At 37.1% G+C, this 14,842-nt stretch overlaps 1 protein-coding gene across 1 annotated transcript in view; it reads left to right on the forward strand.

The window, feature by feature from the left end:
- Positions 1-14,676: 14,676 nt before the first annotated feature.
- The window catches only part of LOC126831060 (uncharacterized), an 82,431-nt gene continuing 82,265 nt past the window's right edge, over positions 14,677-14,842 (forward strand). Inside the window, exon 1 of the mRNA XM_050561673.2 lies at positions 14,677-14,717. The gene's annotated coding sequence lies outside the window, so the exon portion shown is untranslated. The remainder of the gene's footprint in view (positions 14,718-14,842) is intronic.

Here is a 14,842-nt window from a genome sequence, read left to right on the forward strand (position 1 = left end):
CATATTTCACCCATGTTTCTTAGATTATAATAAAATATTTTACAGATATATTCTTTATGTGATTTTCCAAAGCAAAATCTGGATTAAAAATTACACCAAGATTTCTGTCTGACTGAGAAGTGACAAGGCAACTATTTCCTGCTTGTATCGATAGATCAAAGTTTAAGTTTTTCCTGTTTAAAGAAGACCCAATGACTAAATATTCTGTCTTATCTACATTAAGTTTTAAAAAAATGTTGTTCATACAAATTCTAATGTCTGCAATACAAGTTTCAATATTCAGCTTTGAAGTCACTTTTAATAGGTTTGAATGAAATGTACAATTGTGTATCATCTGCAATCCGCGTGTAGATGAAATAATAATCCATGATGTCTTACTATGAGACCAAGTGGTTTAGTGCATAAGCTAAACAAGATCAGTCCGAGGACAGACCCTCTGGGGTACACCGGAAGCCACAAAAGAAGGCATAGAAGAAAGGGTCTTAATTTCGCCAATTTTCGAACTTTTTATAAAACACTGGAATCACCTCTGTAGCTTGATAAATATTATTTTTTAATTAACCACCAAACATTACGTTTCATGTTTAACTTTTTACCATAAAAATAAAAAAATAAGAAAAATGCCAAAAAGTCACATTTTGTTCGAAATTTGATAGACGATAGCACCCTCTAAAAATTTTATTTCTTTATTATTTTTCCTTTTTTTTTCTTTTTCTTTTTTTTCATCAATTGCAACATCAGCTTAGGGTAGCCCCTTAACTTTTCACAGTGTTGCAACATAAGAACCCGCCTAAAATCCATGTATTATTTATTATCATATTTTTCATATCTTGTCTATGTTTAAGAATTCCTGTAAGATAATAAAGAATTAATATTATACTTTTAAATACGTTTTCATTTGATGATTTTCCCATACAACTCCATCGCCACAGCCATACAACTCCACAGCCATATAACTCCACGGCCATACAACTCCATAGCCACAGCCATACATCTCCGTCGCCACAGCCATACAACTCCACAGCTATGTAACTCCACGGCCATACAACTCCATGGCCACGGCCATACAACTCCATCGCCACAGCCATACAACTCCATGACCACAGCCATACAACTCCATGACCACAGCCATACAACTCCATGGCTGTGATGGCCACAGCCATACAACTCCATGGCCACAGCCATATAACTCCATGACCACAGCCATACAACTCCATGGCCACAGCCATACAACTCCATAGCCACAGCCATACAACTCCATAGCCACAGCCATACAACTCCATGACCACAGACATACAACTCCATGGCTGTGATGGCCACAGCCATACAACTCCATGGCCTCAGTCATACAACTCCATGGCCACAGCCATACAACTCCATGACCACAGACATACAACTCCATGGCTGTGATGGCCACAGCCATACAACTCCATGGCCTCAGTCATACAACTCCATAGCCACAGCCATACAACTCCATGACCACAGACATACAACTCCATGGCTGTGATGGCCACAGCCATACAACTCCATGGCCTCAGTCATACAACTCCATGGCCAGAGCCATACAACTCCACAGACATACAACTCCATAGACACAGCCATAGCACAGCCATACAAAATATTTTTAAATGAGTACATTCCACCATTTGCATGAAGATTGTATGACATTTTAAAACATTATTTAAGTAGCCTTTCTTCTGGTATGCTTAATACATTTAAGAATTATTTTATAGGTTTAAAATAGTAAATAGGTTTCATAATATACAAAATGTATGTAACTCTTGTCCCCACGAACCGGTCAGTTTGGATGCTCTTGTTCCTGTGCCCAGCTGGGCCAATTTACGTTACTGTGCCCAGGAACAATTTAAAGAACCTGTTATGAACCATTTCAATATCTTTTTAGAATTCAAATTACCTAAAAGTGGGGACCTGGTATCTCTTGCCAATTTGGCATATACCATTTATGATAATATTTTCAGTTTCAGGACTGTGATTTACCAATGTTTTACAATCTCAATACTTGTCAATCTGGACCCTATTTCACAAAAACTTAATGTAAAATCACTAAAATAGATTTTAACTAAAAATGAAATTTTAAATTCTATGCTAGAAGAAGATCGATTGTAACTTAAAATGCAATTTTAATAGATTTTAGTTAAAATTGCTTGCGCTCGCGCAGTGCACAATTCCGACGAGGGCACTTATGGTGTAAGCATAAACGCTTCGGAACTGAAAACTGTTGCCAGGTTGAACTAACGGTTACAATACCAATGAGGAGAGTTTCATACATTGTAACAATGTCTGCACATGGTCAGACAGTCGTAGAGAGATGAAATAAATAAGTTTATTGCTTATTATTTGTTTTGAAATGTATCAGTTGTTTGGCCTTGAACTTGCATGTCGCTTTCGTGACCTTGGCATTTGATTTACTCGCAGGTTTCAATAGAAATAATGCGTACCGATAAACTAAATCGCTTGAATTTTGTAGTTTTATGGTATTTTGGATAACATAAACTATTGAGAAATTGTCACAAACGTGATATTTCTGACTCAAGGGGTTAATCTAGACTAAAGTATTGTCGATTTTTAAAAGTATTTTACAACTTTTAAACTAATAGGGCCTACACGAAATAACCAATGTTCCGCTAGCTCGCCGGTCACCTCTGATTTGCGGTTGTGGTTTCGATCCGTAGTGTGAGCGTATGTGGCTTGGAGATAGGGGCGCCTTCTCAAACTCGTGGGTTTACTTCGGGTACAGTGGTGTCCACCCACAGGAAAGACCCCTGCGTGTGCGCTTGTGCTAAGATAATAAAAATAAGACAACTTGTCTGATATATCACCTTTGGTGGAAGTTGAAATAAAATGAAATGGGGTTTAACGTCCTACTGTTCTGCTCCTATACTGGGCTAATGAAGACGGGCATACGCCATAGTGTGCTATGAGGAAAATTTTGCCCGGGTAGCGGCACTATCATCTACTCTTATATCGAATTCCAACTACCAAGGGATCTTTTACGTGCATTCCAATGTATACACTGCACTTCGGTTTTTCGTCTCATCCGAAGGACTAGACAGCTGTCCTTGTCAGGCCCTCCGTTCTGCACCACTGACAAGAGAACACCACGTCGGAAAATCCAGATGAACGAAAAACCGAGGTCCCATATATACATTGGAATGCACGTAAAAGATCCCTTGGCAGTTGGAATTCGATATAAGAGTAGGCGATATATCAGACAAGTTGTCTTATTTTTATTATCTTAGCACAAGCGCACACGCAGGGGTCTTTCCTGTGGGTGGAAACCGCAGTACCCGAAGTAAACCCACGAGTTTGAGAAGGCGCCCCTATCTCCAAGTCACATACCCTCACACTACGGATCGAAACCACAACCGCAAACCAGAGGTGACCGGCGAGCTAGCGGTCAAAGCGTTACACTCTAGACCCCCCCAAACCCTCCCGGTTTTGTTCCTTCCATTTTATACTAGTTGAGACCAGTTCCTCGTGCGTTATTTGCTTTACCTACACATTTCGTCCTGTTTAAATTAAGTACAGAGAAATGCTCGGACAATAACTAAATTTCCTCACATTAAAATCTGATGATGTTGATAACAGAGTCGCTTCGTGTAAGGCTGTGATCAATACAACTATTTCCTGCAGTAAAAAGATAATGTAAATATACCACACCTGTTGTTGTTCATGCGCCAGGTTATATTTTCAGGCCAAAGTGGGGGGCATGATTGGTAGGTCAGGGTCGGTGTAGTGAGATCTTCTCTCGCAAATTAGCGGAGAAATATCATTTAGGAGGTCAAAATGTCAAAATTCTCGCGGGGAGGACCCCGGAACCACCGCCAGTCGGGGGGGGGGGGGTTTGAGAACACCCCCTCCCCCCGTGGAACCTCCCCCTCCACCCTTATATCTTGCCTCCGCAGTTGCAAAACCTTAAAAAATGGTCTGTTATGCTCCCAATCAGAATTATGAAGCCACGTAACCAGGGATTTCCCAAAGGAATCTGTGACAGGACAGAATCGGAGTTGGATACACCGGTTAGGAATGTTAGACGACTGGAATAAATTTGTCGTGTTTCATAATAAAATCGTGTAATTCTCTGTTCTAGCGTTTAGGTTACCACCAGAAATCCATCTAAGCACAGTAAACCTCGATGATATAAATATATTTAGCCAACCCTAACCCACAACCCCACATCTTGTAACTATATCATGACAACCCTAACCCCACGTCTTGTAACCAACAACCCTAACCCCACATCTTGTAACCATACCCCGACAATAGCATGTTTATATTCTCCAGTCCATTTCTTCTCTCAAACACTAACTCCCAATTCCAGCCATTCCTTTCAAGTTTCTCAAATAGAACAAATAAAATGTATTTCATTGTAAAAGAAGAATTTTTTTTAAATGAACAATATGTAAATAAAAACAATTATCTCATAATATGTAAACACAATAAATAATACCCATATTGACTATACAGTTGAGCATTTTATCTTTTACCACATTAAAATGTAGGGAATAAATAAATTGATATTTCTCATAATATATGAAATCACAATAAATAATACCCATATTGACTAGACAGTTGAGCATTTTATATTTTACCACATTAAAATGTAGGGAATAAATAAATTGATATTTCTCATAATATATGAAATCACAATAAATAATACTCATATTGACTATACAGTTGAGCATTTTATCTTTTACCACATTAAAATGTAGGGAATAAATAAATTGATATTTCTCATAATATATGAAATCACAATAAATAATACCCATATTGACTATACAGTTGAGCATTTTATCTTTTACCACATTAAAATGTAGAGAATAAATAAATTGATATTTCGTTGCCCTTGGCTGTCTTAAACTCTATTTACATCATTAAGATATATGAAATGGAAATATCAAGTTTAAAGCGATTATAAAATGTTTGATTAGTTAGTTACCACTTTCTTTCCAACTTTCCACAAAAAATAAATAAATAAATAAATAATTTCTTCTTAAGACTCATATGATTTGTGGACGGAAAGGGAAATGATGGAACATGAACACTATAATGGCATCGTACGAACATGACAAAACAGACAACCGCAATACTAGTTAATGTTAATAAATAAACAAACAAACACACGTTAAAGAAATGTACGCATACACTATTCAACAAACAATATTACAAAATGTTGGACAATTTTATGTTCATTTGTGCTTCGCGACTCGAAATAATGGACTTTAGAATTTTAAAAATGATCTTCCAAATAAGGAATTTGATTATAATATACAAATAAATAAATAAATTAATGATAATATAATATATGAAAGCGGTCTTGAATTATAATCATCAATTAAAAATGAATGAATTTGAGATTATTAAGCTCCTCTACGTACATCTATTTACGTGTGAATCAATAGTTAATTCTAGTTTTTGAGACAAGGTCGAGCTCCGTTTCTTGGAATACCCGCTTCTTGGTGGACATCAATTGTTTCTTCTCCAGCCTTTTATTTCGAGACGAGCACATCCAAACGTGATTCGAAATCTTTGATCATCCTCGGTGTCGACCGGTCTTCTGATTGTAGACCCGCTGTTCAAAACTTTCTGTCAGCCTCTTCTGTAAAAATCCACGTGGACCACTTAGTATGCAGACTCCTTCTAATTTTAGATCTGCTCCGGGGAAAGATGCCCCCTCTTCTCTCTGTTCTTGACAGACCTCACCATTGTACAGGTTGATGATTGGTAAAACGACAGACATTTTTCTTCTTTCTAGAAAATACCTCGGTATATTTCAGTTAGTGATGAAATTTTAGTAAGTCGTGTGATATTGAGAAAATCACTCAGTTAATTCTTTAAAGCAAATTGCAATAATGACATGTCTGTGGGCACCACGTGGCTTTATAATACTACAACCGCCTACTATATAAACACATAAACCTATCAAATAACGCCAAAACCTGCCATATTGGGAAATAACCAATGATATCGACCTTCTCGAGAGCGAGGCATGTAATAGAATTAACAAGTCACAGCCAATGACTGTACGTTATGTTTTACGTTCTAGGTCTGACCTCATAGAAGAGCTCAGTAGATTCATTCATACAGAGCTGTATGTTAAATCTATAAATTTCCTCACATGAAACAATACCTTTGTACAGAACTTAGTAATAACATATTTTACCTCATCCTACCGTTAAACAATACCTTTGAACAGAACTTAGTAATAACATATTTTACCTCATCCTACCTTTGTACAGAACTTAGTAATAACATATTTTTGTTTCTGAAGAAAAAAGAATAAATTTGAGGTTTTCGGGTAAGAGCCACATCAGAGTGTTTCCTGCTCAGGATTGGATTTTCTTAAAATGAGGTTTTTCACTGTCCCGGGGTTAGGGCTTCTTATAGCTAGTTGATTTTATTTATTAGGGGTCAGGGCTAGGGTTTGATATGTTGGTGTAGTTGTTTATAAGGGCAGTAACTTCTTCTATTTAGGGTAAGCCGAGATAAGCAATTTGATTGGTTGATTCCTTGGGACACGATAATTTTAGTTTTAATTAAGCTGTTGTTTTAACTGTATGACTTGAAAAATGAATCGATAACATTTCCTTTGAAGTAATATAGCTTCTAGCACGCGAAAGAAACAAGATTTGCTCCCCTTACTACAGAAAGAATAAAATTAAAACCACTTTGTTATTTGCTTCTAAGGCCACCAAAAACAGTATTAGCAAATCCTTTAAAAACTCCGGTTGTACGTGGCAAGGAGTAGGGTCGCCTGTCCAACCTCGTGGGTTTTCTCCGGGTCCTCCGGTTTCCTCCCACTGCTAAAGACCCCTACGCGCAAGCGAATTATGTAAATAAAATTAAACCATGTTAGTCCCGAAATGACCTAGTTTGTGTCGAGTGGACGTTAAACCCCATTTCTCTCTCTCTCTCTCTCTCTCTCTCTCTTTAAAAACTGCAATGTGTAACACTACAGATAACAGTATAATTGATAAGACCTTTATTAAGAACATGAAATAGACATAAATCGGGAGGAGCTCTATTCCAAGTCTGACTTGCTGTCAGTGAACTCCTGCTTATATAGCGTACGACAATTAGGGAAAATGGACAAGAGTGAATCATCATAAATGTATCGAAGCCTATAACTAACATTCATAATTTCTACTTTTCGCCTCTTCAGAACGCGAAAGTCGAAAAGTAGAAATTACGACAAAATGTGAGGCGACAAGACGGTATACAAGCCAAAATCAACTCGAAAATAGGAAATTAAGAAATATCACACAGCGATAATAGCGCCCCTCGTTTTTTCCTAATTTCTTATTTTCGACTTGCATTTTGGCTTGTATACCGTCTTGTCGTCCTTCGACTTAGTCATATTTTTGTATTTATTGATGTCAGTAAGAAGGCACCAACACGCTATACATGCCAAAATCAACTCGAAAATAGGAAATTAAGAAATAACACACCGCGATAATAGCGCCCCTCGTTTTTTCCTAATTTCTTATTTTCGACTTGCAAAATACAAAAATATGACTAAGTCTAAAGTCGACAAGACGGTATACAAGCCAAAATGCAAGTCGAAAATAAGAAATTAGGAAAAAACGAGGGGCGTTATTATCGCTGTGTGATATTTCTTAATTTCCTATTTTCGAGTTGATTTTGGCTTTTATAGCGTCTAACTTCTACTTTTCGACTTTCGCGTTCTGAAGGAAAAGTAGAAATTATGAATGGTAGTTATAGGCTTCCATATATATGGTATTGTTTATTTATCAGATTATGGTGTCTGTAAGTGCACTGCGCATTTCCTTTGAAGTCACTATCATGCTATGGTATGATGCACTGACCACTACTACATTGTCTTAGACGTTCTGCCGAGTGTTATACACAGATCCTGTGTAGCTTGTAAAGGACATATTGAATTATTTAGATGTTTAATAAGATCGTAGGCAGTCGGTGCCTTAACAGAAGTTTATACAGAGTCGAGTTTTCTCCAGGTCCTCCGGTTTCCTCCCACTGCTAAAGACCCCTACGCTCAAGCGAATTATTGAAATGAAATTAAACCATATGTTAGTCCCGAAATGACCTAGTTTGTATCGAGTGGACATTAAACCCAAACTCTCTCTCTCTCTCTCTCTCTCTCTCGCTCGCTCGCTCTCTCTCTCTCTCTCTGTAGTGATAAAGAATTCACTCAAAATTGAAAGAAGTTTTGTTTTACGTGGAAGAGCTCATTACTTTCGTTTTCAGATGTCTGGGGTTAGGAAGATATGGCTATAAAAGTTGATGGATAGGAGTGTTGACATATCACGTCACTGCTATCTGAGTGTGATAGATTTAAATTTAAGGTAAGGTCAATGATAAGTATCTGGTCTTAGATTTCACAGAAAAAGTAAATCCTGAAGATAATTTAGTGTAAACAGACACTTAGACAAGCATATTTATTACACTTATATATCGTGAAGAGAAATGGGGTCTAACGTCCACTCGACACAAACCAGGTCATTTCGGGACTAACACATGGTTTAATTTTATTTCAATAATTCGCTTGTGCGAAGGGGTCATTAACAGTGGGAGGAAACCGGAGGACCCGGAGAAAACCCACGAGGTTGGACAGGCGACCCTACTCCTTGCCACGCACAACCGGGGATTCGAAACCACGCCAGTTGACTCAATGACAGACCTTATGATACAGCACGCACGTGCTAACCATTCGATCATTCCCGCCCCACCCCATATCGTTTAATATCTCTAAATATTCCTACTCCTTGCCACGCACAACCGGGGATTCGAAACCACGCCAGTTGACTCAATGACAGACCTTATGATACAGCACGCACGTGCTAACCATTTGATCATTCCCGCCCCCATCCCATATCGTTTAATATCTCTAAATATTCAAACTTAATATATACGAGTAGGGAACGAGTCTTGTTCCTTTTACGATTAACAAAATCTAAATCAAAATCCAATAACTGGCTACAGCATCAACGATTCCGAGAAGAAAGAAATGGGCAAATTTGATTTGAATGCTTCCAATCTGATTATAATACAGATCTATATTTCGTTTCGGTTTTTTTATACTTTCGATGGCCTCTACTACATGAAGATCTGACCAGTTGTAGAGGGTAGTCGCGTCAGAGGTTATACGAGTGACTTTTTGACCGTATTACGTCGGACATTTGATTAACCAATAAGCGTTGATGTTTCTAGTGGGTTACCCACAATTCCCTGCACCTCACGCCAAAAACTCGCCATTACAAACCATTTCATTAGCTAATCCCTCACATCAACCCTTCTAGATCCCAGTGTAGTAAATACAAGTAAAACGAAATTTTGAACTACAAAAAAAAAACGAAAAGTAAAATAGGGCCTGTGTTTTAATCACGGATTGCTTCTTATAGTAACGAGAGATTTGTAACATCACAAGTAGTATGGTCACGGCCACACGTAGTATGGGAGCATTGTGAACACCCTTACCGTCCATCAGTCCGTTCATATTTGACTCGTGATCACTCTACAAGCTAAAAAGATTTATTTTGTGAGGAAAATCAGATAATTATCTTTGAGACATGAACTTAACGTATTCATTTTAACAGCAGTATGTGTTCACCCTATCGGCTACAATTACTTAAACATACACTATGGAAGATTAGATAAAGAGCTGGCAGTTCTCGGTATAATAGTTCAAAAATACATAATATAAATGTAAAGGGAATATGATGAAAGTTTCAGTCAATTTGCTTTACCCTGAACCGAGATATTTAGGGTAGGAATTTTAGGCCTAGCCTCGATCATTACTAAAGTCGGTACGATAAAAAAAAAACAACATAGTCTCGATTATCCATTTTCGGATTAAATCACCAGTGAGCATTGAGCAGCAAATCGGATTCAAATCCAGAGAAAATCCGACATATAAGATAGTATCGAGAGTAAATTAAGTTTTGTTGACTTTTTTGATTTTTAAAGTGTGAAGCTCTGGATTTTGGGTCAAGAGAAGGTGACGTACACCTGTCGATTTTCATCATTGTCCCTCTCAGTCCGTCAACAATTTATTGCTGAGGAGTATGTAATTTTTATACGCCCACATTTCTGAGTTATTCCCCTTTGCCCAAAACTTTGTGAACGCGATATAAACGAACGTTTTCAACAGATTTGATATTCGGCCTTCTACGACTTTCCGTTCTAGAGTTACCGCGCTTTGACGAAAACCTTGGGATCGTCGTATAGGCTACATATTTTAACAATTATTTTTCAAATTTGGTTGCAAGCATTGAGGTCATGAGAGGATGAACCCTAATTATTTTCAGCGTTCGGCGACCTTCGTTCTGGCGTTATCTCCATAGCCGAACATCTTGTGATCGCGACATATTCTATTTTTTCAAAGGATGTTTGTAAAAATTGGTGAAAAGCATTGGAGTTATGAGAGGATGAACCCTATCGATATTCAACTTTGATTCCGGAGTTATCTCTCCCCCCTTTGCCAAAAACCCTATGAACACGATGGTGTCTATGGTTTTAATGGATTTTCTCTAAATTAAGTGGGAAGCATCGGGACCATGAGAGAATGACTCCTACAGATAATTCAGCTTTGCTTGTGCATGACTGCATACGGTAAAAAAAAAATATTTCAAATTATAGCTGCTATGATGGCCTATTTCCACTTATAGCGGGGCTATGCGTCATTTCGAAAACTTCCTTAAAGCGTCATTGTGTAAAAAAAAAATAATGAGTAATCTATGTTTATGACGGAAAACAAGATCCAAAATGGGACTTAAGTTTCATACCCACTCTAAATTCAAGGCAGTTTTTAACGATATTGAAATACAAATGCCTATGCAGGTTGTCATATGATAAATAGTCATGGACATTTGACATGATTTGAGAGTATGTTCACAGATGAAGAACTTATCGCCCCAACAGAACCACTGAGCTGCATGTGCGACACGCAACAGCGCCAAACACGTGGGAGGGGTTCATTGTCAAATTTGACACTTCACGGAAGGGTTGATGAAAACTGAGGCTTGCTTGTTTATCCTATCCATGTTTGCTTTCCTATCGGTTCTTGCATAAGATTAACTGTTTAGCGTATCTTTGCTTTAGTGTGTTAAGTTTAATTTGATCGGGAGACGTGTTCGTCGACGTCAACGTCAACCGACAACACTGCAAGAATTGGCCGTGGCACTGCAAGAGGAGTGGGTCAGAATGCCCCAAATCGTGATTGAACGGTTGATTAGGAGCATGGCAGGACGAATTGCTGAATGTCTGAGGATTGGTGGATCAATTACTCATTATTAAGACAAAAATCAAAAACGTCCATTTTCACTTTTGGAAGTGTATCTCTTTGCGAGTGAAATGGGGCCGTCAGATAAGCCACCCATTTGAACTGTTTATGTTTATGTGTAGGCAATTGGCCTGTTATTAACATACACTGGTTACCTCTAATAAAAACAGCAGTGCTTTTCCGCAGTTTTGTATTGTTTCTGAATATCCCCTACTTTTTTGGGAAGAGTATATGTTCCATGGGACTACTTAGATACGTTGGTTACGTATCTAGGCCTATACTACAATTATAGCCAAATCAACTGAGCCAATATGCCCATTAACTTTCAGTTCTCAAGTTGTATAACTTTTTTTTTCTCAAACAGTTTAACAAACGTTTGTGTGTTTGATAATTAGATAAGTCAAATGGTGTTTACAATATGATATTATTAGAAATAAAGTTCATTTAATTCTTGTGAAATTGAAAATGCCTCTTTAAACATATATTCTTACAGTTAACCCTCAAACAGTAAAAGGGGCTTGAAAGATTAGCGAAATATATATTGCGATATTAGTCAGTTGCTATAAAGGGATAATAAATATTTTACCCGAATAAAAAAAATATAACCTAAACTTTAATATGCTCGGATGACTCATTATCGTTTGCCGTTGACGATGACTAGGGAACATTAATTTTATTTAACAAGTAATTTAATTTTAAAGCAACTGAAAGAGCACGTGCTATGGGTTACTGTTTGTTTGTATTACAGAATCTGTTCGGTTGGATGGCCGAATGGTTAGCGCGTGTGCGTTGTAACATAGGTTCTGTCATTGAGTCAATTGGCGCGGTTTCTTGATTACCCGGTTGTACGTGACTCGGAGTAGGGTCGCCTGTCCAACCTCGTGGGTTTTCTCACACTGCTAAAGAATTGTTGAAATAAAACTGAACTATACGTTAGTCTCGAAATGACGTAGATTGTGTGGAGTGGATGTTAACCCTCTCTCTCTCTCTCTCTCTCTCTCCCATTAAAAAATTACAAAACTACAGAAATAATTAAATAAAAAATAGGTTAACGCCCTTAACAGTCGCCTTACTTGTTTTCAATTTGTAGAACGAACATGGCGACTAATTAGGGCGTATAAGAATATAGTCAGGCCACAACCAGTATGTGCCTTCTCAAGCACAGAGTCCACATCCGGCTACCTCATGTTCATCTACCAATTACACGCTCGACTGACTGAAGTTTTTTTTTTCACGACCCGCTTATTGAAAGTATTATTGCTACACAATTATTAGGTCTGATCAGGTGCATTACCCCAAACAATTACAAATCTACCAACGCCAACCAATTTTTCTCTTATTTTTAGGGTTGGCATCTTATTATAATTGTAATTATTCTAATTTATAGAAAACAATCAAATTTAATAATCTTTGAGAGGCATTTATAGTCTGGAGGCTGAGCGGGGGGGGGGGGGGTCCATTTCACCTTTTGACCTCCGGGGTCACTAAGACTAAAGGTGAATTTAGCAAGTTTACATTTTTATTGAAAGTGTGATTACTTTCGATCATTTTCAGCTTCTTTTCATAATACAAGAATGACTGCGCATTCACTTTCAGTGCAAATGAACTCAATTTCTCACAATGTAATTACTTGCCTTTATGCATTTATTTTTTATTTTGTTGCTTACTCACGACTTTCCAATCTAAGATTGATTGTCTTGGCACTTCCTGCGGTAGGTACTATATAAAGGGATTTCAAGTGGTGTCCCTGAGTGGGAAGTGAGCGTATCAGTCACCTTCATGGTTAACTGCCTCTCGTCCTATAACCAGAGATTGTAACAAGAATAATGTTTTGGTAAACTCATTCATGAAGTCGGTATGATGTACGTACATATACCAGAAACAATAGGTAACGTGTGTTCTCGGTGGGTTGGAATAGTCCATCATGGTATACCACTTGCTCGATTTTCCAGGGTACATCATGGCATACCAGTTTCTCGGCGGAACATTGATGTTCCGGGGCAGGAATAGTCCAGCTTGGCACATCAGTTTATCGGTGGAACATTGATGTTCCAGGGCAGGAATTGGTTGGCAAATCGCTACACTAGCCAATTGATGCGTTGAAGTTGTTAATTTAAGAAACATTAATTATCTTAGTGATTGAAATATTTTCACAACTTTATAATTTACTCTGTTTTAGAGAAGACGCGGCCCTGCATCTTTATAAACGATACGAAGAAAATGATATATATTATTTGTTGAATGATGAAATTTGAATTCTTAAAGAATTCTAATTTGTTCGACGTTCATGCTTAACATGTAAAGCGACAATGAAGTAGACATTTTTAGTCTTAATAATAGAAATAAGTTGAAACAAATTAAAATTTACACTCTACAAATATAGAAGTTGGATTATACATTGTCTTAATTTAGAAATTACATGAATAGAAGATAGAAATTAGACGATAGCATTTAAGAATTTTGAATCTATTATACCGCCATGTTGCCGCGACCACCCCATCAAGCCAACGAACGACACAATATGTCAAAGGGAATTATCAGTACTAATTCTTATTATACTCGCTTTATTTCAAATTTATATCAGACATAATTTTACATCATAATCCAAATGCAAACATACAAGCTGTACTTTTTAACTTTTTACAAACGAATTTTTTCTTTTCTGGTTATTATTAGATCATAAAGTCATTTACGTATTATCGCTCCGTGAAATTCGGCACGTTTCGGAGAATATTTAAAAATATTGCAGCATGTCCCTGGTTGGTCACTTTAATCTTTTAACTGACATGTGAAAGTGACGTGTATTACTATAATCATATTATGATTAAACTTTTTACAGCCTTTTATTAAACACGTAACACCATGCATACCTGCAGGAATGCATGCTACACCTAAAAACATTACAGCTGTATTTGGTAATAAGGGACACCGCGGTGGTTTGATTTCAATGACTAGTCAATGATTGACAGATACCTTAACTGGAAATCTATTACTTTTAGCTTTGTGAAACTTTCTAGGGAAAGTAACCCTCTTTACGCATGTAGGTTGTGTTTATTATATAGTAAGGTAACCCTCTTTACGCATGTAGATTGTGTTTATTAAATAAAAAGGCAACCTTTTTTTACGCGTATACTTATATGTCCATTAACTAATAAACTAACAAACCTTTTGAAATGTCCCACAATGAGAATTAGATTGTATAATTTGACATGGGTGGGGAGTCTTTAATGAATATTAATGGATCAATGATGAACTGTCAATGTAAATGAAAGTAGAGTTATGTATAGTTGGCACCCTAGTTAATTATGATAGGGAAATATCTAGAAGTTGAATGACGTATATTGTAAAAACTAGTCAACTATATATATGACCGTCTTTACGTGATACTTATTTTAAATAAATGCAACGCTGTGAAAAATATACTAATGTCATAAAGGTAAGATACTCGTTTATTAATAGATAATATTTCCAGTGCACTTTTAATCTATTTTTAGCTTTGATATACAACTTTATATAAATTATTACAAGGAGCTACGGTGACTAAGTGGGTAAGACGCTGGC

Source organism: Patella vulgata, chromosome 8, assembly GCF_932274485.2.
Source record: "Patella vulgata chromosome 8, xgPatVulg1.2, whole genome shotgun sequence".
Classification (NCBI taxonomy): domain Eukaryota; kingdom Metazoa; phylum Mollusca; class Gastropoda; family Patellidae; genus Patella; species Patella vulgata.